Genomic DNA, 24645 nt, shown 5'->3' with positions numbered 1-24645 from the left:
ATAGAAGACGAGTACTCTAACCACTACACTAGGGCCATGCAACATGGTAATAGTCAGACACTCACTCCTGTTTGGACATGGTGTCATTATGTTCCACTCGGGTGTGACTGCTGAGTCAAGTGCCTAAAATTTGGTATACTGGTCCAGTCCGGACTGGCTTTTCATGTCAGACTGATTTGAAAATTTTTTTACCGGCTCAACCCGAGTGCTGGATTTGTAACACAAGACAAAACAAAAGTATTGTTGTGAAATGGAATGAGAAGCAATAAACATGTTTTTCTCGACAGTCTTGCTTTCGTAATTGTGGGGACTGAAATTTGTAACTGAAAATAAATGTTAATCAACTGCTCAGCCCTACTACAAGGTACACATATAAAGTATAGGAAACTGGGAGTTTGGGGTGTAAATAGGAGCTCTACAGCAAGTGTTTGCCCTGAGGCCATCTGACAACATAATTCAGCCATATGTAGGACAAAAGACAATGTGTCAGTGCTTACTGTCTGTAACAATGGCTGTAGAATGCAACAGAGATAAAGACTGCAAATATCATGAACTGTTCACATCATCATGAATAATAAATTAAATGATACTGTGTCAGGGATGACAGTGTCCTTGTACTTTTAAGGCAATAAAATACATGGGGAAATGTCACTGTACTTAAGCACTTCAAATTACACATTTATTTTTGTGACAGGCCCAGTCACTGTAGACCAATTACAGAGCTTTTACACAAATCTGAAGGACTGGTTGGCTGGCCCTATTTCAGCCGGAGAAATTAAGGGAAAAAAGGTCAGGAAATAAAGTGAGTGAGTGAGTGAGTGAGTGAGTGAGAAAGAGAAAGAGAGAGAGAGAGAGAGAGAGAGAGAGAGAGAGTGTGTGTGTGTGTGTGTGTGTGCACTGTCCAGAGGCAGTCAATAGCCAAGTCAAGTACATAGTAGAGGATGTACAGAATCCAACAATGGGTAATTACCGTTATCAGAGCACAGCCACGCCGAAGTCACATCTCCAGTCCCTGGGGCCTGGTTAGAGCTGCACACACACACACATACACACATTATACACACACCCTGTAGTAATCCATCACACCTAGTGATGTAGTGCAGCAGTAGCAAACCTCATGCTGCTTGAGCCTGCAGAGGGATGAAGAGGAAGAGGACACACTGAGGAGAGGTGCAGTGATGCAAGGCAGCTGAAAACTGAGACACTACCAGCAGGCCTTTTAACATCAACCAAGTCTGTGCTTCACATTCACACAGCTCTACACAAACACAGAGAAAATGGCAGGTCTTGGGAGTGCAACCAACAACCTCCTGGTCACAAGCCTCTCTGATCTCTGGGCAGCTGCTGTCCCACATGATCACATCCAAAGAGAAAAGAAAGGACATCACAGCCTTCAGGCTACACAGCCACAGAGGCAGATTGCAGGGCTGCACAGATTTATGACTCATTCAAAGTACTCCCAAAAGCTCCAACAACCAAATTCATCAGGAAAATAAAAGCATGTTTGAACTGCTCAAATAAAGCAGTACTCCTTGAACTCTGCTGCTGTGTGTTGTGGAAAAAGCTAAAAATCCAGCAATGTCCTGTGACTTTCAGCAACACTTGGAAGACACCTGTTCTCCTATCAAGTCAGAACAGGTCTGGGCACTAGGACTGTCAAACTTCATATCTGCTTAATATTCAAACTATGATGATCCGTTTGAAATCAAAATTTCTAGTCTGTAAGCGCAACACACTATTTTTTCTTGCAATATTATATTATATATAATATTGCATTATAAAAAAATCCAGAAATTTACACCAAATGACTTGAATAGCTAAACAATTAATCATTCTAAAATTATTAGTGTAATTGTGTAGGGCTGTGCATCTGCATAGAAAATAAAATTAATAAATGAATCAATAAATTAATAATTCTAAATAAGCTGAAAAATGACCTTTTTGAGGTGGAGGCAGAGTCCTACACTGGGCACCCGACAGGTATACATATACAGTACAGGCCAAAAGTTTGGACACACCTTCTCATTCAATGCGTTTTCTTTATTTTCATGACTATTTACATTGTAGATTCTCACTGAAGGCATCAAAACTATGAATGAACACATGTGGAGTTATGTACTTAACAAAAAAAGGGGAAATAACTGAAAACATGTTTTATATTCTAGTTTCTTCAAAATAGCCACCCTTTGCTCTGATTACTGCTTTGCACACTCTTGGCATTCTCTCCATGAGCTTCAAGAGGTAGTCACCTGAAATGGTTTCCACTTCACAGGTGTGCCTTATCAGGGTTAATTAGTGGAATTTCTTGCTTTATCAATGGGGTTGGGACCATCAGTTGTGTTGTGCAGAAGTCAGGTTAATACACAGCCGACAGCCCTATTGGACAACTGTTAAAATTCATATTATGGCAAGAACCAATCAGCTAACTAAAGAAAAACGAGTGGCCATCATTACTTTAAGAAATGAAGGTCAGTCAGTCCGGAAAATTGCAAAAACTTTAAATGTGTCCACAAGTGGAGTCGCAAAAACCATCAAGCGCTACAACGAAACTGGCACACATGAGGACCGACCCAGGAAAGGAAGACCAAGAGTCACCTCTGCTTCTGAGGATAAGTTCATCCGAGTCACCAGCCTCAGAAATCGCAAGTTAACAGCAGCTCAGATCAGAGACCAGATGAATGCCACACAGAGTTCTAGCAGCAGACCCATCTCTAGAACAACTGTTAAGAGGAGACTGCGCCAATCAGGCCTTCATGGTCAAATAGCTGCTAGGAAACCACTGCTAAGGAGAGGCAACAAGCAGAAGAGATTTGTTTGGGCCAAGAAACACAAGGAATGGACATTAGACCAGTGGAAATCTGTGCTTTGGTCTGATGAGTCCAAATTTGAGATCTTTGGTTCCAACCGCCGTGTCTTTGTGAGACGCAGAAAAGGTGAACGGATGGATTCCACATGCCTGGTTCCCACTGTGAAGCATGGAGGAGGAGGTGTGATGGTGTGGGGGTGTTTTGCTGGTGACACTGTTGGGGATTTATTCAAAATTGAAGGCACACTGAACCAGCATGGCTACCACAGCATCCTGCAGCGACATGCCATCCCATCCGGTTTGCGTTTAGTTGGACGATCATTTATTTTTCAACAGGACAATGACCCCAAACACACCTCCAGGCTGTGTAAGGGCTATTTGACCAAGAAGGAGAGTGATGGAGTGCTGCAGCAGATGACCTGGCCTCCACAGTCACCAGACCTGAACCCAATCGAGATGGTTTGGGGTGAGCTGGACCGCAGAGTGAAGGCAAAGGGGCCAACAAGTGCTAAACACCTCTGGGAACTCCTTCAAGACTGTTGGAAAACCACTTCAGGTGACTACCTCTTGAAGCTCACCGAGAGAATGCCAAGAGTGTGCAAAGCAGTAATCAGAGCAAAGGGTGGCTATTTTGAAGAAACTAGAATATAAAACATGTTTTCAGTTATTTCACCTTTTTTTGTTAAGTACATAACTCCACATGTGTTCATTCATAGTTTTGATGCCTTCAGTGAGAATCTACAATGTAAATAGTCATGAAAATAAAGAAAACGCATTGAATGAGAAGGTGTGTCCAAACTTTTGGCCTGTACTGTACATATATATACATATATATCTACATATATATATATATATATATATATATATATATATATGTAGACATATACATATATATATATATATATATATATATATATATATATATATATACATATATATATATACACACATATATACATATATATATATATATATATATACACATACATACATACATACGTACATACAGTACAGGCCAAAAGTTTGGACACACCTTCTCATTCAATGCGTTTTCTTTATTTTCATGACTATTTACATTGTAGATTCTCACTGAAGGCATCAAAACTATGAATGAACACATGTGGAGTTATGTACTTAACAAAAAAAGGGGAAATAACTGAAAACATGTTTTATATTCTAGTTTCTTCAAAATAGCCACCCTTTGCTCTGATTACTGCTTTGCACACTCTTGGCATTCTCTCCATGAGCTTCAAGAGGTAGTCACCTGAAATGGTTTCCACTTCACAGGTGTGCCTTATCAGGGTTAATTAGTGGAATTTCTTGCTTTATCAATGGGGTTGGGACCATCAGTTGTGTTGTGCAGAAGTCAGGTTAATACACAGCCGACAGCCCTATTGGACAACTGTTAAAATTCATATTATGGCAAGAACCAATCAGCTAACTAAAGAAAAACGAGTGGCCATCATTACTTTAAGAAATGAAGGTCAGTCAGTCCGGAAAATTGCAAAAACTTTAAATGTGTCCCCAAGTGGAGTCGCAAAAACCATCAAGCGCTACAACGAAACTGGCACACATGAGGACCGACCCAGGAAAGGAAGACCAAGAGTCACCTCTGCTTCTGAGGATAAGTTCATCCGAGTCACCAGCCTCAGAAATCGCAAGTTAACAGCAGCTCAGATCAGAGACCAGATGAATGCCACACAGAGTTCTAGCAGCAGACCCATCTCTAGAACAACTGTTAAGAGGAGACTGCGCGAATCAGGCCTTCATGGTCAAATAGCTGCTAGGAAACCACTGCTAAGGAGAGGCAACAAGCAGAAGAGATTTGTTTGGGCCAAGAAACACAAGGAATGGACATTAGACCAGTGGAAATCTGTGCTTTGGTCTGATGAGTCCAAATTTGAGATCTTTGGTTCCAACCGCCGTGTCTTTGTGAGACGCAGAAAAGGTGAACGGATGGATTCCACATGCCTGGTTCCCACTGTGAAGCATGGAGGAGGAGGTGTGATGGTGTGGGGGTGTTTTGCTGGTGACACTGTTGGGGATTTATTCAAAATTGAAGGCGCACTGAACCAGCATGGCTACCACAGCATCCTGCAGCGACATGCCATCCCATCCGGTTTGCGTTTAGTTGGACGATCATTTATTTTTCAACAGGACAATGACCCCAAACACACCTCCAGGCTGTGTAAGGGCTATTTGACCAAGAAGGAGAGTGATGGAGTGCTGCGGCAGATGACCTGGCCTCCACAGTCACCGGACCTGAACCCAATCGAGATGGTTTGGGGTGAGCTGGACCGCAGAGTGAAGGCAAAGGGGCCAACAAGTGCTAAACACCTCTGGGAACTCCTTCAAGACTGTTGGAAAACCATTTCAGGTGACTACCTCTTGAAGCTCATCGAGAGAATGCCAAGAGTGTGCAAAGCAGTAATCAGAGCAAAGGGTGGCTATTTTGAAGAAACTAGAATATAAAACATGTTTTCAGTTATTTCACCTTTTTTTGTTAAGTACATAACTCCACATGTGTTCATTCATAGTTTTGATGCCTTCAGCGAGAATCTACAATGTAAATAGTCATGAAAGTAAAGAAAACGCATTGAATGAGAAGGTGTGTCCAAACTTTTGGCCTGTACTGTATATATACATGTAATATATATATATATATATATATATATAGATATATATACATATAATATATATATATATATATACACATATGAAAAGTCACTAAGAGCAGCAGCATCCATGTAACACACACACACACACACACACACACACACACTGCCTTTTCTCTAAAATCGACTAGGTCTTACAACACATCGCAATGCCCCCACTACAACTCAGTTTATTATTGAACCTGGTTTTACTATATTTCATTATCTCTAAGCATACCCTGTTCCAAGTTTTTAAACTCTTTCACATAAGTTGAACAATGAGCACCTCGAAAAGAGTCAATTTCACATAAAAGAAGGAGCGAAGTAGAACGATGTATAAAATCGAAATACAATCAAAAAGAGAACAAAGTCAAATCACTGGAGAACAATAACCAGAGCACAGTCAAATAATACAAATACTGGCTGACTCCTTGAGAAACAGAAACCCACACTCAACACGGAGATAAAGCTTTTAATATAATATAGCCAAATAAGAAAAGCGTTAGAGCTGGAGAATTGGAGTGGGAACAAAACATTGGTGGTAGTGGTGGTGGTGTGGTGTGGGTGGGGGCATAGAACAGAGAGCAGTGGAAGTAAAACAAAAAGGAGGTTAAGCTGTAGTGAGAAATGAAGAGAGAGTAAGGCAAAACACTGACGAGCCACTGAACAATAATGGCCATCGGACGTCAAGCAAAAGCCTTTTTACTTCCATTACTGCAAGTTCCATGATGGATGTGAGCCTGCGTGTGTGTGTGTGTGTGTGTGTGTGTGTGTGTGTGCCATCCATCTTACTTGCACTAATGCCTGTTTGTCATCATTTGGTATGTGCTCATCAGCACAAATAGCGATAGTGTAGAAGTGAGCATTTGGCGAGTATCTGCCCCCATTACGCAAATCCACATACAAGTGACTCATGTTGAACTACAAACTAGTGTGGACAATACAGGAGATTGTCAAAATAAGGTCAGTTTGAGGCCTGCCCTAACAAAGGACCATGGCCCTTGCAAGTTGTTGTTCAACAATTTTGATTGCTTCAATTTCAGAAGTCAGAATCAACCACTTTAATTTTAACTTTCATTCAGTATTTTATGCTGATCAGCTAAATAGCAGAGCTTCATTAAGACTGTAGCAGCCGGAGGCATAGTAAAAGTTGAAGGAAAGGCTATCAAATTCACTGCCTAGCACGTTCACCTTGATCCATATGCTATTGATAACGCTACCTCCCAGTTCTGAATCGAAGTGGATGGACAGAAAATAATTCAACCAACTAAAATCTTGCATTGCAAGGTAACACTGCAGAAATGGAGTTACCTGGGGAGTGAAGACGTAATGTGCAAATGTGGTACAGAACCACAGACCATAGACTATTTTTTATACCATATGTTCTGTTGCTTATCTCAATATCAGTTTTGCCCTACAGCAGTGATCATCAACTGACCGCCCACGGGACACATCCAGTCTGTCAGAGCTGAAAACTAATAACCCCTTTTTGGTCCACCTTGATTGCTGATATCACAGCTAATCAACTGAGCAGAGCAGAATGACAGCACAGTGAGAGAGACAGACAAACAAAGCTTCAAAGTGTCTGATTTAATAGTCAAATGTTCAGCAAGAGGAAAGTGACTTCTTTAGACTAATACAGACTACTTTGTTTTAGTTTCAGTATTACTCAGACTTTGGAGGGGAATATTTATTCATATGAGAAGGTATCGCTCTGTGTCTCTCCTTTCATCAGGCTCTATGCTTTCATTATTATTACTAGGGGCAGATTTAGTGATTTGGGGGTCTGGGGCTCCAGGCAAACTGCTTTGCTTTATTTTCATCTTTTCTCTAACTGAGAATATTGGAAGGTTATTGACAGCTATACAAGTGCTCAAAACGTTTTTACTTGAGTAAAACTATTTATAGCAAACAGCAAAAGTGAAAGTCAAAGTCCTGCAGTCAGCAGAGGATTTAGCACAATGTGTTTAAATGTACTTCAAGTCTGTTCAAGGTGAAACTTTTAATTCTTATATAATGCGTCATATTTCAATTATTGTATATTGTGAGTAAAATCTGAATTTGAGACATATATATATACATATATTAATATCCATTTAAATACCTGTCACATAATAGGAAATTACTCAGGACAACACAAAGGGCTCTAGTTTCCCGGCACAGCGAAGGGTGGCGAACCCCGCACAGAGCTAGTTTCGAACAGCGCAACCCAAGGTGCGCTCAGTTTGGTAGTTTGGCAGACCGAGGTGCGCTGAGATGGGTGTGGCGGCGCAGCAGGGGGAGGTGTCGACAGAGCCAGCTTGCCGCAGTGACAGTTTTGTGCCAAAAGGCTTCGCCGAAGGTGCGCTAAAAGCTCGCCAACTGAAACCAGGTCTACTGTCAGCACAGGCGGAGTGCAGCCAGTGTAAGCCAAAGTTTGGCTGACTGGCGGACAGAGCGCACACGTCACCAAAACCTCACAGGCAGGTTTCCAGAATATCAGGCACATTAATGATGCAATAAAAACCCCCAAACCACTATTCAATGCAACTATCTGCAATCAGCACATAAATGTATCTCTATATCGACTGTCCCGTCACATGTGATGTCAGATCAAAGGGGATTGGCACCGTTTGGCACATTTGGCACGCGTAATGGAAACCCAACCTGATTTGATTAACACAGCTGCAAACTAATGAGTTCACATCCCTCTCAGCCAACCACAAATAGCCACAGCATCAGATAGGGAGTATATATTCAGCATCTGTCATCTCAGAAAAGTCAAAAGAAAAGAAAGAGAGTGAGACTGCGAGAGAGAAAGAGAGCACGCGCGCACGAGAGAAACGCAGCATTGATTTACGATTGTGGTGACCTCCTCCCAGGCTACCTTTGCATCATCAGCCTGTGGAGGTCTGCTTGCATTCGGACACTGCGAGCAGAACTCCCGGTTTGGCCGTCTGACACTGCTGCTCTCTTCTGCCATGGCGAATTGAGTAACCTCTCATTAATAATAATCAAAACACTAAACCAATTACACATTCAGACACTAACTCACTCACTTTTGTCTATCTCTCAAACACTTCCCTCAGAAAAACCAGAGAAGAATGATGTATGACTTATTGCAAACATTACAATCAGTGAACCCCCCCTCTCCATCGCGCAATAAACCGACATCTGTGGATAGCTGTGGTTGAGTGAAGAGAAAACACGCTCCAACAATCATAGCAATTCTTTGTCTTTTTTTCTGATTTTGTTGAGACGTGAAAGAAAAAGGTAGCAACAGAGTTTATAATTCAGTTCATGGTTGAATTTCCCTTCAACACCAAAGCTCATCAAGTGTTCCCCCTAATGAGCTATCGATTTCCAAAACGCCACCACGCTCCGCTTTAAACACAAAATTTTTCCATTTCCTGCCAGCAACGTCTCTCGCTCTGAACAATAACATCCATCAAAAACAGGAAGGGATCCGGCCACTGCAGGGGCCGGCCAATTGGTGAACACCTTCAGCAACAAACCAGAAATTGATTGAGAGGTTGGTGCTGACAAGCAGTTCTGCTCAGAAGACAAAGAGGCAAAGTCAAAAGTAGTTTGGCCCACACTGTATCACCAAGCCAACCCACAGTGCCACACAGTCTATTTGTTGAAGTCAGCAGCAGCTCTGCCTGCTCTCCACAGCTCTGCAGCAAAATTCAACCTTTTTCTGAAGGCAGAAATATGAAGACCTGTCTGTATTTTTTCTCAACAAGTGTCATTCTCTGTTTTTGTGCATCTCAATGAGTGGGTGATAAGAGTGTCTCCTAGCCGGTAAATGATGCTACAGAGAGACTTACTCCACTGAGACGCAGCTGTTTCTTCTGGACTTTTCCATTTCACGGGCCGTTCAGCATAATTTAAGAGTACAGTACACCACTGAGGAGCCTAACTTATTACAGGAATACATTTCTCTCAAATAATAGGAAAGGTTTTTTTAACACAAGAAAAAAATGCAGCTGAGCTTTGGTGAGCCTTATAGTGCTCTCTGATTTGTTGATGTCTGACTGCGAATAGTATAACAGGCTTGGTCAGGCCTAGATTCCCACTCTGCAGTGTTCATTATATGATAGTGTTACAAGCTTTCCATGAGTATGGAACTACATAACAGGTTGAAGAATCTTTAAATTTGAATGCTCAGTAGAATTCACTGCATTCTTCCCATATCATTATGTTTTAATGCTATATTGTAAAGGTGATATTTTTAGTTGAAGGTTCTTATAGGCCCTGTTCACACCTGGTATAAACATGAACCTTGGGTGATCAGATCACAAGTGGACAGATTTAAGTATGAATGCACCCAATATGTCCTCAATGTGTCTTGAGATCTGATCGCTCAGACCACGTTTGGAGTCAGTCTGGGCAACATATTAGGGTCGGGCCAGTGTAAAAATGTTCACAGCGGTTTGATGTTAAGTCAAACACCAGACAGGAATGGTAAACTGAATTTTACCACTAGATCAAATCACACTTGACTCAGCAGCCGCTCCTGAGTGGAACATAGTGACACCATGCACCATGACTCCCACCAGCAAACAAGTGTCCAACTATCACATCGCATGTAGCATTGGACCTCTCTGTCCATATTGATTGAATATGCACTTCTGTTCCGTCATGTAGACACACCAAAATATCAGTTGTGTCCACAAGATCAGTCTGGAGACAACAACTTAAAAAAATGGCTGAGTAGCCTGTTTCCTATTAGGGGTGAGTCCATGTACACGTTTATACGTTTACACGTGTTTGAGATCATAAACGGTTATGAAAACGGGGATTTTTTAGGGGGGAGGGGGGTGATGCTAGTTGTTGAGGTCAGTAGCCTACGTGCTCTGTTCTATTAAAACGGCGCGGTCGTTAAGGGGGTCGTTTGCCAGTGGGTTACAATGAGTACCGGGCCATCGAATCACAGCATCTGCGGTGAGAGGACATGGAATTGTTTGCGCTTTTACGCACTGGTTGGTGGTGAAGTGGTGCACATGACTCGTGCTACAGACGGACAGACGAGCCACGTATCTAAAACAGGTAATACATCTGGCTACATCTTTCCCACATCAAATATCCGTGATCGCCTAGACTCGCGTGCGTAAAAGCGCCCACAATTCCGTGTCCTCTCACCGCGGATGCTGTGATTTGATGGCCCTGTACTCATTGTAGACCCAGTAATGATAATAATAAGTTACTGTGGACCTATATGCCATGCCTTTTAATAAAACTACCAGAGGAGTTCACTGAAAAACAGGTAATGTCAGCCTGAATTACTCGCGTGCATCCCCAGAGAAAATCGCTGACATGCACAGGAAATACGGCTTCTACAGGCTCGCCATAGCTTACTGTCAGGACTCAGAAACCAGAATTCGGGATGGCGGACCGTCGGAATGGCGATATTTTGGAGTGGTGGCCTGTAACCGTTGGTTAAATGGCCCGTTCGGTAGGTATTCGGATAACTGGGGCTTTACTGGTATGATGCAATAGCATCACCCAGTGGTGAAACCCGTGTACACGGTACGGGAAACCTCTGTTACTGAAGGACTTGGTATTAAATTTAACGACGGAGGAATCATTTCCTTAAATTTTGCGACAGCACTATCTGATAAACATCTAGTATAGTAACTGTTGCTGAGTGGCGTGTAGTCGAGTAAAAAGAAATCAAAAGTAATCAAATAATGATCCGATAGCGAGGAATTCTGTGGAAAGACTGTTAGGTTATCAATTTCAATTCCATACATCAGAACTAGATCAAGGGTATGGTTAAAACAGTGAGTGGGTTCATGTACACCCTAACTGAAGCCAATGGAGTCTAATAATGAGATAAACGCGGTAGCCAGGGAGTCATTATCAACGTCGACATGAATGTTAAAATCGCCTACAATAATAACTTTATCTGATTTAAGAACTAAACTGGATAAAAACTCTGAGAATTCAGATACAAATTCAGAGTATCTTTAGTATCTTTAAGCAGTGAAAGTTATTATTTATTTCTTTTTACTTGTAGGCTAGATTTGTTTATATATGCTACAGTGATTTGTTTTCCACTGTATTTAAGTGTTAAATAAAGTGTAATAACTTAACAGAACTTTACGGTGTGAGCAGTTTACTTGCATTTGCAACTAAAAATAGTTTTGTGTGAGCAAAAGAAATCATTCAGGAGCACGCTGTGCGAGTACAGATTTCAACCAGCAGCAGAAACGAAAGGCGAATCCTGCCGGTTGTGGGTTGAAAGAGGGTCACAGACAGGAATACAGCAGAGCACTATGGCCACCGCAAGATAACGGTTTACTGGCGACCGAGAAGCCCGGCTCCAGGTCCAATAATTTCCTCTTTGTTGGTGTCATGACTGCCCAGAAGTACCTGAACAGCTGAGTCGTAGCAGCACACAGGTATGTGACGTGTCAGAGGAGAAACAAGCTGTTCACATTTCTGTCTTTGTGGCAGGTAACGGTCCACAAACCTCACCGCGCTTAAAGGACAACTTTGGTATTTTTCAACCTGGGCTCTATTTCCCCATGTGTATGTGTGCGTATGATTCATGGGTACCACTCGTTCTAAAATTGGTTCAGTATTGAGCCGCGAAACGAGCTAAAACGGTAATGGGGGCAAATGCGTCCCGTATAAAAGTGCTTTTTTTCGCCACTGACCAGTTCAGATCTCTAGTACTATCTCTGTAAATAGCATATTGTAGCGGCCCTGGGGCAGTGGTGAGTGTGAATGAGTGGAGTCTGCTGTCAGTCAGTGTTGGAGCAGAAAGGCGGAAGGTGTCCCCGCTCGGTATTGTAAATGAGTATGTGTGTGTGAAGTGTGTGTTTTTTCGCCACTGACCGGTTCAGATCGCCAGTGCTATCTCTGTAAATAGCATGCTAACTTAGCCTTTCCCTTACCTCTGGGCTGTGTGATGTCACGAGCTTTGCTCCACTGTGTCTGTAGCTCTCTCTACTCGTGGGACAGCTGTTTTCTTGAGGAAGGGGTGTTTCGGGATTGGATGTCTTCTCTTCTTCGGCTGGCAGTAGTCATCTTGGGAGAAGTGAGCACTGCAGACCTGATGGTCTGCAAGGCACAGTGTCTGGACAGGAGTGTTAGCATCCATTTGTAGCACAACTAGCCACAACTTCAGCATCTCACCGTCTGACAAAGGCAGCCTATGAAAGCTGTACGGGGTGTTGCGCGACATCCTGTTCTTGCGTTCGGGAAAAAGGCCCGTTTATTTGAGCACTCCAAAAACTCTGGTAACACTCCAGGGGGTAGCACGTAAAAGACTCCGTCCTCTGACTCTTCTAGCGTAACACACACTTCGCACACACATACTCATTTACATTACCAAGCGGGGACAACTTCCGCCTTTCTGCTCCAACACTGACTGACAGCTGACTCCACTCATTCACACTCACCACTGCCCCAGGGCCGCTACAATATGCTATTTACAGAGACAGTACTGGCGATCTGAACCAGTCAGTGGCGAAAAAAAGCACGTTTATACGGGACGCATTTGCCCCCATTACCGTTTTAGCTCGTTTCGCGGCTCAATACTGAACCAATTTTAGAACGAGTGATACCCATGAATCATACGCACACATACACATGGGAAAATAGAGCCCAGGTTGAAAAATACCAAAGTTGTCCTTTAAGGGACTGTTCTTAACTTATAGCCACAGCCACCCTCCTCCTCTACCCTCTCTTGTAGAGGAGGAGGGTGGCTGGTTGATTTTTATTTTATTTATTTTATTTTGATCCCCCCTGTAGCCACAAATATTTTTCCTTGAGCTTTTCGAAGTGACTGGTAGAAAATGCATGACCCTTCACCATGAATTAGACTTTTAAAATTTAGCTGAGTTCATCCAATGAACTAAGCGTGCCAGGCGACCCAACTACAAAATCCAGTGGACTAAAGACATCCTTTGTGTCTAATAGTAGAGCAGTAGGCCCAATGTAGCCCTGTGTGTGTGTGTGTGTGTGTGTGTGTGTGTGTGTGTGTGTGTGTGTGTGTTGGGCCCTTACCACACAAATACCTTTGTATTTTTTTTTCAGTTAGGAGCACATGTGCTCCTAGTGAAAAAGGTTAGCGTAGAGCTCTGGTTAACAGAAAAGACTGGTGTGGGTCTCTTCATTTTTAATGCAAGTAGTTATAATTACATGTTAATCACCTAGTGATGCTGTTTGTGAAGTATGAATAAGTCAATAAGTAATTTATTCCATTGAAATATTATTGATGTATTATAGAAAAGTGATTTATCTTTTCATAAATGACAAAAGGCACATCTGCTTAATTTTTGCTGTGGTATCGTGATACTACTCAGAACCGTGATACTTTCACTGGTATCGTACCATGGGTCCCAATTTTGGTACCGTGACAACACTACTCTAAACAGACGTCTGAGTGTGGACATGTGGACCTATACAGGCACCAAATGTAGAAACAGAATTGCAGTCCGTTTTGTAATGTATCTGGCACTGGACTGACATAAGCCCCTTTTACACTGCATCTTCAGGGCAGGAATTTCATGCCATTATGCTACCTTGCCGTTCTGTAAAAAAGGTAGAATCGCAGAATGGGGGGGACAGAGTTGTCTCGCCTTTAAACCAGCATCGGAAGTAGTAACAAAGATAAAACGATGTCAGTAAAAATGGAACAGGCAGCAGGACGGGACCATGGGCACCACAGGTGTGACGTTTTGACAATGTGTTATGTGTGAGACCCACTGTGGGAGATTTAAAAAGTAGATGTTAGCAGTTAGCAGGTAACTCAAAGAAGAAGAACAGCAGCTGAAAATGTCCACAAATTGAGAAAACAATGAGAGCCAGGAGCTCCTTACCCTCTGAGCAGAGGACAAGATCAGCCGCCATATAACAGGGATGGTAAATGATTGTAACTGTCATGTCAATGCCATTGTTATTGTTTAGAAAGTGTTGCCGACGCATATGTTGTATGTCACACTAGAGGTCGACATTGTGGTGTTACATGTCATGCCAGTCAAGCCTCTTTTGCTTCAGCGATGCTGTAATGCTGTCTAAGATCACACACTGGAGCAACATGATGCCGCCGTGGTTTGGTTCTGTGTAAAAATGCAAAGGCAGCATAAAGGAGGGACCTCATAGCCAACCTATAGCACCATCTCTGCGTAAAAAGGTCAATAGTCATCCTAACAAAAACTCTTCAGTCAAAGTCACTGTAACCAAAACAGTCATGTTTTGTATGCTGCTAGAGACAGAAAACTATATTTTGCTGTCAAAGCAAAAACTGACACAACAGAAATGTGTTTGCATATTTCTCCTCCTGTTGATGTTGCCCAAATGGCAGCAGATTTTCTGATTGACACCTCTGGCCTGCAGCTCTGCAAGTGGCTGCACCACATGCCAAAACTAACCCACCACATACGGGATCAATACCCATCTGGTCTGGCAGCGCTGAGTGCCAGGGACACATGGCAGGCATAAAGGAGCATGTAAGGGCACTGAAGACGTCCCCGCTGTGTGTGCACTGCCACATGCTGCACTCTATCTAGGTGTCTAACATTACCAGAAATTAACTTTAATAGGCTGCTGCAATGGTTACAAAACAAAAGAGAGAAAGAGCCAAACAAATGGAGTGATTTCAACACTGTTTTGAAACTCACAGGATATAAAAAATAAGGGTAAGTGGTGTAGAAAGTAATGAGGGTTAAGGCAAAAAAACAACACATAAATGTCAAAAGATATGGGCACTTGACAGTATGACCCCACTTCTCGCCACACTGTGTAAGCACAGTGCCTCCTGCTCATGGTCCTACCCGTTGACGACTTAGAGCTGGATTATCGGCACAATTAGACACACCTCCTGGCCACTTACAAGATCCCTTTACTGCCCTCTTGTTGTATGCACATGCACATCGAGCTAGCAGAACAGGAGCTGTACCTCCTGCTCACATCATACACATACAGACAGGTGGAGTGCTACTGTGGGACCTGCCCTCTACTTTATATGGGAATACCACAGGTGGGTGGAAGAACTGGTTACCTTGCAGTCTCAAAACACATGCCTGCTTAAATAATGATTCTCCATTCATATTAGCAGAAGTACAATTATTCACCAGTAATGACTTGTGTCAGCAGTCACTGTGGCTTGAGGGAAAGAAATGTTTAATTGATGTTTTCTGCACACACTGGCAAGAACTTCATCTCTCTGTCTTTGCATGTGCATGTAAAAAGGGGACTCCTGGCACTGTGTCAGCTAATCTGACACAGTAAATGAATAGCAGAGGACATGATTTAACATGACAAAGAGCTTACTGTGAATTTATTCTGCTGGGTGATTAGAGCGCTGCCATAGAAAAGGGGCTCCTTTTGAGGACCGATGTAGTAATTAATGTGAACCTGGTGGACTCAGAGCTTCATTTCCAGGTGAGCCATGGTGTGGGAAAGAAGAGAGTGTGAAGACTGCTGCTTGCAGGTAACTTTTCTGGCTTAAAAAAAAAAAAATAATAAAAATAAAAACACAGCAAAAATGTTGTATGGGATAATGCTGTAACATGGCCACAATTTTAGCATCTGAAAACGTTCATATGCATAATCATTAAAAACATTAAAAATACAAGGGGTTGATGAGAAATGAAGGTGTTGGGAATAAACAGGGTCAATATAACAAAACAGTTAACACATTTTATTCACAAGACAATGTGTAAAAAATGTTTTTTTTTCTCGGTTAAAGCTTAACGGACCAATCACAACCATTTATTACTTTGAGGCGGGGACGTCATCAGAATAGGAGGGACAAGGAACAGATTGAATGCATTTCGTAAACAACCAACATGCGTACTGATTTTGAAACTGCTATGGTAAATGTGTTGAACGAAATGGAATGTATATTTTCTTTAAAAGCAGAGCAAACGGCTGCACTGAAAGCTTTTATTGAAAAAAAGGATGTGTTTGCCATCCTTCCTACAGGGTTTGGTAAAAGTTTAATTTACCAACTGGATCCTGTTGCTCTCATGGAGGAGCAGGTCAGGGAAGCGACCAAGCTGGGAATCATAGCCATGCAACTTGGAGTCCACAGTGAGGAGGAAATCCGCAAAGACGGCAACACTCTTTCCCAGACATCATCACAGCTCATCTCCGCTGCACGCTGCACTTGCTTGCTGGTCTGTTTACAGTGGCATTGTGCTAGCCTACCTCACATGTTTCGTTAACTCTGATTGGTTTTCCATCTTTCCAATTGCGTGAAGGGGCACTTTGAGTGACAGCCGTTGATACCGCCCCTTGGGAATAGAGGAAATGTACACTCCGTGTCCAGACCCACTCGCGTTTTGCGAATTGGGTATATGATGGTCAAAAATAACTGTTATTTCTACATCTTAAAAATGCCCATCTTAAAAATGCCCACTTTAAATAAAATGTTATTGCCTCTATCACCTAAAGACAGGGTCCAAAACTAACTTTTTCACTTACCAGCCAAGCTGGCTGGTAAGTGAAATTTTTTATCAGCCAGGCAGATATTTTACCAGCCAACCAAATAAAAATTGCTTTTAAAGTGTTGTAATTTACTATCAGTATTATTTAGCATGTCATTTGGGTCTTGTATGCGATTCTCAATCAATATTTTAAAAGCGTGCACTAATATTAGTAATAATGTATGCTAAAATATGAATAACTGTTTCAACAGTTAAGTGTAATATTTGGGTTAATAAATTCTGTAGTATTCTTACTACAGTGCAAAAAGAATCTTTCATTGAGGATTTTTACATGAATCACTGACTTAAAGCTATAGTTGGTAATGCTGGAGAGCTAGCAAGATTTGAAAGCGGCACCTCCTCTAAACTCCGCCCCCTCCTCCCCCTCCCGTCAGTGCTCCGTCCAAAGCCACGGCTTCACACAAGCTTGAACGCGCATCCTGCAGTCAGCAGGGCAGAGGAGAGCCGAGTAGAATAACAAATCCCCCTGAAGCAAACAAATAATTACCTGTCCAACAGAAAGACAGCAACCTCTGCATCACTTTTCAGGCCCTTCAGCTCCCTCAGTTGTCTCCACCGTTCAAAAGCTGCACGGATGTTGATGTCTGGTTTGTCCTCTTGCTTTATCCAAAGCCTTTTTCGTCGCAGCCTTTTCTGCCTCCGACTTTCTTTTCTCAGCCTGTTTAGCGGGGTGAGCCGTTACAAGTAACGCTGGAAGTGATACTTTTGGCTGCATTTTCTCTGCCATTGTGCAGCAAACTCCTGCTAACTCAGTATTTCTGCTGAGGAGTGTGCTGAATATTTCCGGCAACGGTGACACATGATGAGTGCACGCAGGGAGGAGGGAGGGAGGGACGGAGGGGGGCTCGGGCAGGACGAGACATGAAGGCATCTGATTGGTTCTTTCCATTTGCACCGAATGGCAGGGTTTTTACAGGCCTGCAGCTGCCACAGAGGTCAGATTTTTTTCATTCCTTTTTCTGAACACATTATGTATTGACTACTCTCAGGGTGGAAGGACCATTACACCCAATATAACAAGAAGTGTTTCTGAACAGGATTACCAACTATAACTTTAAGACTTAAGATTTTAGCTCGACCAGACTGCAACAGCAGGGCCTGCCCTATATAAACATGAATGTCTGACCAGTGGTGGACAAAGTATTCAACGACATGACTTGAGTGAAAGTAAAGATACTCTTGGTCAAATATTACTCCAATACAAGTGAAAGTTGTTCAGTTATTTTTTTACTTAAGTGAAACTGCACCAACTGATTAACATAGCGGGGATCAAAATAAAATAAATAAATAAATAAAATAAAAATCAACCAGCCACCCTCCTCCCCTGACAAGTAACGAACAGTCCCTTAAGTGCGGTGAGGTTTGTGGACCGTTACCTGCCACAAAGACAGAAATGTGAACGGCTCGTTTCTCCTCTGACACGCCACATACCTGTGTGTCGCCACGGCTCAGCTGTCCAGGTACTTTTGGGCAGTCATGACGCCAAGAAGAGGAAATTATTGGACCTGGAGCCGGGCTTCTCCGTCACCAGTAAGCCGTTATCTTGCGCCGCAGAGCACTATGGCTACCGTATTTGACAGGAATACGTATTCCAGGAATACGTATTCCTGTTTGTCTGTGATCCCCGTTCAACCCACAACCGACAGGATTCGCCTTTCGTTTCTGCTACTGGTTGAAATCTGTGGCCTACTCGCACAGCGTGCTCCTGAATGATTTCTTTTGCTCGCTTGCACAAAACAATTTTTAGTCACAAATGCATGTGACGCACTTACGTGACCAAAGATCATCTCTGCCTGAAATGCACATTACTCTGCCAGGAAACCAGCCGATACCAGCATCGTTCTCCAGTAACAAAAAATGCATTTTTCACTGGTAAAAAAATAACTCGCCAGAGTGGCGAATGGTCTTAAAAATTTACCAGCCAGAGACAAAATCTACCCATAACTGGCGAGTGGCGAGTGTTAGTTTTGGACCCTGCCTGCAGATGACTGAAAAGCAAAAGCAAACAGCTAACAAGGTAACAAGGTGTGGGTCTATTTCTCCAAAGACGGTGGTGTAGTTGTCAGCAGTAAGTGCGATGCGAAGACAAGCCACGGATATAGCAAATCCAGTAACTTGTTCATTTCTAGAATTGGTTGCCAGTGTATGATAATGTTAAATATTCTTTAATAAAGTTATCTGTTTAAGAAAGTAGCTTTCTAACTGAAAGCTACCATGCTTTTGCATGGTTATATCAGTGCAAAATCAGTGCACAATCCAAACAGAAAAGGTCTATTTTCATTGCAGCTCAAAAACTCACTATATCAGCCACCATATCTGCAATTACTGAATTTTTCTGCTCTAAAATCAATATCGGTTTCAAAAATCCCATATTCGTGGGGCATTAGTCTCAATTCCACAGCTCTGGGAAGACTAACGCCCTCTTCCCATTTTGTGACATGCTGTACAAAGTACATTTCTCTCTAAATCTAGACTGCTGGCACACTGTGTACTATGAAGAGTGACACAATTTATTGATGGCAAACTGACACAGCTTCTTGAAATTGTCTTAGGAACAAGGCCAAATCTAGGTTATGGACTTTCCAGATGCAAAACATGGTGTTTGGCTTTTTGACCACATGCAGACAGTGTGCTAAGAGTGGTGAGCAGGATGACAGTGTGGCCAGGCTGTCAAAAACACAAGCAAAAAAACAGGACGATACAGAGATGAGAACAGCAAAGACAGACAATACTTCTGGGCATCTGGACCGACACAACCATCTTTCAACAGCATTCCAGGAGTCGCTGACAACAATAGCAGGTCCATTCAAACACACACACACACACACACACACACACACACAAGCCAGTTGCACAAACAGCAGGGACTAACCCAACCCCCCAGTCTGGATGAAGAGGGGGAACCAAAGAAATTCCCCAACTCTCTCCCTCTCCCTCTTTCTCTCATACAGAGAGAAAAGAAGGGGGGGCTGCATAGTGCTGGCATTTGGCACGAACAGACGCTCACAAAGCCCTCAGGAGACCAGAGATGAAGGAAAAGCGAGGGGGAGGGTGGAGGCGGAGGAGGGATTGCAGCGATGCCATTTTCAAGCAAGCAGCCTGTGGAGCAAGGCACTCAGGGAGACGGAGAACAAAAACGAACGAAGGGAGGGCCTCCATCTCCCCCTCCCCCTTCTCCTCTTCCATGTGGAGGTCAGTGTGCTCAGCAGGGAGGTCAGCCACTGCAAGCAGCGGTGATACAGCAGCTCCTCTGCAAAATCTCATGCATATTATCTGCAGTGATGCAGCAAGAATCTAGATAGGCTACATGCAACTATAAGAGGGTGAAGTCACAAGACTCACATAATCTCATGCCGTAACATCTATCAGTTAAATTGACAATAGACATCAAAGTAGGTTCTGTTAAACTGATGGGAGCAAATCTCTTCAGCCCTGCCAGATCCAACAGTAGGTTTTCATGTTATGCAGCCCAGCACTGGTCTTTCAAAAGATATCAGACATTTCAGGCTGAAGTTTGGAGAAGTGAAATTAAAATCATACACAAGCATGTACATGCTTTACATTTTTGATGAAATGGTGCAGCCAAATAAACATGGTGTCTACAATTTGAATATTTTACAAAGACCAGAGACATGGGGAAACCTAGGTAAGCCTAGCTTTATTAAAGGAGGTTGAAAAAATGTTAATATAAATCACATTTGAAGAAAAAAAACTTACTTTCATTTTGTGTATTGTTGGACAGAGATGCTAATGTAATTCAAATTTATACATAGTCAGCAGAGAGGGAGGAAAAGAAAAACCTGGTAGCATTTTTCCACGTTATTCCAAGATATTTAGCCCCACTGCTAGCCATGTAGTCACCCCATACAAATAACCTGAATTAGCTAATAGCAAAAGCTCCTATGTAGGAGAGCTGTTACAGCCATTTTGCTACTTGGTTGTTGATACTTCTGTATTGCTTTTCACTAAGTGGGTGACAATAGCCCTTTTTACACAGAGATGGCGCTATAGAGTCGCTACTAAGTCCCTTCTTTATGTATGTATTTTTACACAGAACCTAACACAGGACCAAACATTTTCAGCACATCATGCTGCTCCAGTGTTTGATTTTAGACAGCATGCCAGCATCACGGAAGTTAAAGAGGCATGACATGTAATACCACAGGGTTGGCCTTTAGTGTGACATATAACTTACGCGTCAGTAGCGCTTTCTAAACAGAAACATAATTTACCGTCTCTGTTGTACAGCAGCTGATCTTGTCCTCTGCTCAGAGAGTGAGGAGTTCCCGGAACTCATTGTTTTCCTAATTTGCAGATATTTTCGGCCACTGTTCTACTTCTTTGGGTTAGCCGCTAACTGCTAACAGCTACTTTTTAAATCTCCAGTGGGTCACACACATAACAAATCCTCAAACCATCACACCCGTCCCGCCCATGGTTCTGCTGTGCCAGCTGTCCCGTTAATACAGACGTTGTTTCGTCACTGTTACTTCCTCCAATGCCGGCTTAAAGGTGAGACCGCTCACTCCCCCAGTCCATGATTGTACCTTTTATACAGAACCAAGAGGCAGCATAACGGTATGAAATTCCCACCTTCAAGAGGAAGTGGAAATGGCACAAGTGTCGCTGTCAGACAATGCCCATATCTCTGCTCAACAAGGAGGCTCACTTAATTTTTTTTTCCATTTGGCCACTGATATTTACGATGTGGAGGTGAATACAGCATAAAACTCAGCTTTTGAGATCCTGCATGTGGCCACTGCACCTGTCGCTTGTTGGTTAAGAAATCATTTCAGTGCTATCAGCTCCTAATAACACAGCTTTATATATATATATATATATATATATATATATATATCTACAATTTATATAAACAAATTACAACAGTAAAAATCTTTATAGAAGCTGTACTTTGTTATAGTTGAATGTTTTATGATTTTTTTTTATTTTTTTTTTTACTTTTTAGGCTCAATACATCCTGATCATTTATGTGGAGACAAAGAAATGAAACTCATATCAACCTCTTTGTCTAAATATGGGTACCATGGTGAACATCTTTAAGAACACCATTATGATGGAACCTTTTCTAGCTTGATAATAAAGGGCCTAAGTCCTCACATCATCGCCAGGCTAGCTTCTGTACTACTAGCTTGCATTGAAGGCTGCTGTAACAATAATATTTTATTGTTGTTGTTTTTCTTGTACATTTACAATTTGATACAGTATCTAACACGGTTATGTTCCACAGCTGGATTTTCAGTTGAATGAGGTTTTCTTGAAGTTTAAGTTTCACCTCAGCTCTTCTTATCTCACATATGTGTTTGTTCCACCAATTCAATAAAACTACTACTGCCGTGCCTGTTCAGAACATGCCTGTTCAGAACATGCCTGTTTGGAACGGGTGTTTGGCCTTTGCTATTGCTGCCTGCAACTTTCTCAAGAACCGCTCATGCAAATAACTTCCCACTCGACACTGTGCTTCCTTGAGTCCTGAACAACACAGCTGCCATGACATGGTTGCCTTCCTTAGCAATATTATGTCATTTGGGTGCAAAAGCTCACAGCAACATTTTATGGCCTCAGTTAAGTCAAAGCCAGGTTATTTCCAGGAACAAAAGCATTCATTCAGAGAGTTACATCCCTGATGCTTAAATATAAAGAGATAGAGATAGAGAGAGATAGAATAGAAGAGATATAAATATAAATTAACCATATAGAAAAACACAAGCTAAATGATTATATTTTTTAGTTTGCGATTTTCTTTGGTATTTGTCTAATAAAAAGCCAGTGGAGGTTAGGGAATATCTTCCATTTTTGCAGCAAAAAGGGCTGCAGTGATACACATTAACTGTAGGCCATTTCCAATCAGCCTGTGCAAAACAGGTGAAAGAGAAGGAGATGATGAAGAAGTGTTGGGATAAGAGGTGATGAGAAGGAGAGAGAGGAGGAGGTGTTGGGGAGAGAGGTGAGGAGGAGGGGGGGGAGGAGGTGTAACACAGGCAGGCACAGCAAGTGAATAGACAGCTGTATGGTTGGTTGGTTGGCTGCCTGCCTGACTGAGAAAGGTGAGAAGAGGAAGTATCCACGCACTCACACACACTTAGCAGCAGATGTATGCGCACATGTATGTGTGTGCTTGTGGTGTGTGAGCATGTGGTAAACAGGTACGCACAGCGGGGCCATAGACTAAATGTCCCCTTCAGTCTCATCTCAAATCACTGTTTCCTCCATCCTAATGGCTTTTGCAGAGAGCTGGCAGTAAAAATGACAGTTAATGGAGCTCCACCCTGACAGAGCAGCCCCTCACTGACTGCTGGTAACCTTTGTGACGCAGCCTCCCTTTTCACCCACGCACACATCCTTACTATGTAGGCTACATGCACACTTGCTTTCTCTGAATGCCCATGGGAAACTTCAGACCAGCCCCAGTTGTTGCTTCCATCACTCTGTCTGCGGCAACACACACATGCACATCTGAACTCTAACATGCCTGCACAGCCATTCAGCCTGAAGGAGTCCCTCACTGTGACAAAGGATATTCAATGATTTTTTCCTAAGTGCTTCCAGCTGATGAAATGGCACACTAATTATAATTTCGTCATTCAGCTCCCAGAGCATTCCTGTGCCATAGGCCTACTGTAGGCTACGATGTTATGGAGGTAATTTCTAGGGAAGGTATGCTTTAAGTGGCTTCTTTTTATCAGTAACAGATAATGAAGTTGCTGTATAATGCGTAATCGATAACGCAGAGATGCACCTGCCTCCATTTAACATGGATGACATGGATGAAACTAAACGCTCCTAGAACTATTGGATAGGCTACCATAATAATGCAGGTTGTAAAGCAAGGAGAAAGCAATGACAGCTCCGGATGGCTGCAGCAGGACCGGACTCTCTGTTGTCCCATGCAGCTGAAGCTGGAGCTCCGCAGCCCGCTGTTCATCAGCAGTCACCGCTCATTTGTTTTCCCTCCACACTGTTTGCCAGCGCTCAGCGCTGCGTAGAGCTCACAGCTGCAGCACACCACGAATGGTAGCAGGCCTATTATAGATGTTACACGGCTCGGGTCACCCACCTCGTCTCACGCTGTCTTGCAGATGTAAAAAGGAAAACCGTCACTGGCTGTGGAAACCCGTCCCCCGCATTCACAACGCACGTTTCTCCGCACACCTCTAACTTTGCTCCCGTATTTCAGCTGGGACTGCGGCTTTACCCGCGACACTCACCCGGCCATGCTGTTGAATATCCTGATGGAAAAAGTCCGTCCTGCTGAGTACCATCCAAACCAGCAGTGCCGCTCCGAGACTAACGGACTGCTGACTGACTGCCCGCACCGCTCCGCGCTCTCTCAGAACTGCTTGCTGCTGCTGCTTCAGCCGCGCGCTCACGACGGAGTTGGGTCGCGCGCATGAGTGCACAGGGAAAGCGCAGCCTATCGGAGACTCCGCAGATCTTTATTTCTCGCTCTGCCTTTTTTCAAATAGACTGCCTTAACCCCTTCAGAACCCAATTATTCTCCGAACACAAAAACATATTGTAATCGTGGATTTCTTCTTTGAATACACTCACAAATCATTAACCAGAAATGATTAGGGTAACTAGGCCTACCTGACTGTATAATTTTCTGTCTATTCAAATGGACAGAGAATAAGACCGTGAATAACCACCTAATTGTAATAACGACAATAAATGGTCTTAACAGACCTTTTTTTTTTTCAACAAAAACATGAGTCATCGGTAA

At 42.8% G+C, this 24645-nt stretch overlaps 1 protein-coding gene across 9 annotated transcripts in view; it reads right to left on the bottom strand.

The window, feature by feature from the left end:
- The window catches only part of LOC117259695 (protocadherin Fat 3), a 391086-nt gene extending 366818 nt beyond the window's left edge, over positions 1 to 24268 (bottom strand). For all 9 annotated transcript variants that reach the window (XM_033631307.2, XM_033631315.2, XM_033631310.2 and 6 more), the window contains exon 1: positions 24131 to 24268. The gene's annotated coding sequence lies outside the window, so the exon portion shown is untranslated. The remainder of the gene's footprint in view (positions 1 to 24130) is intronic.
- Positions 24269 to 24645: the final 377 nt, after the last annotated feature.

The sequence above is a fragment of the Epinephelus lanceolatus genome, chromosome 4 (assembly GCF_041903045.1).
Source record: "Epinephelus lanceolatus isolate andai-2023 chromosome 4, ASM4190304v1, whole genome shotgun sequence".
In the NCBI taxonomy this organism is placed as follows: Eukaryota; Metazoa; Chordata; class Actinopteri; order Perciformes; family Serranidae; genus Epinephelus; species Epinephelus lanceolatus.
This window is presented reverse-complemented; position numbering and strand designations above follow the sequence as displayed.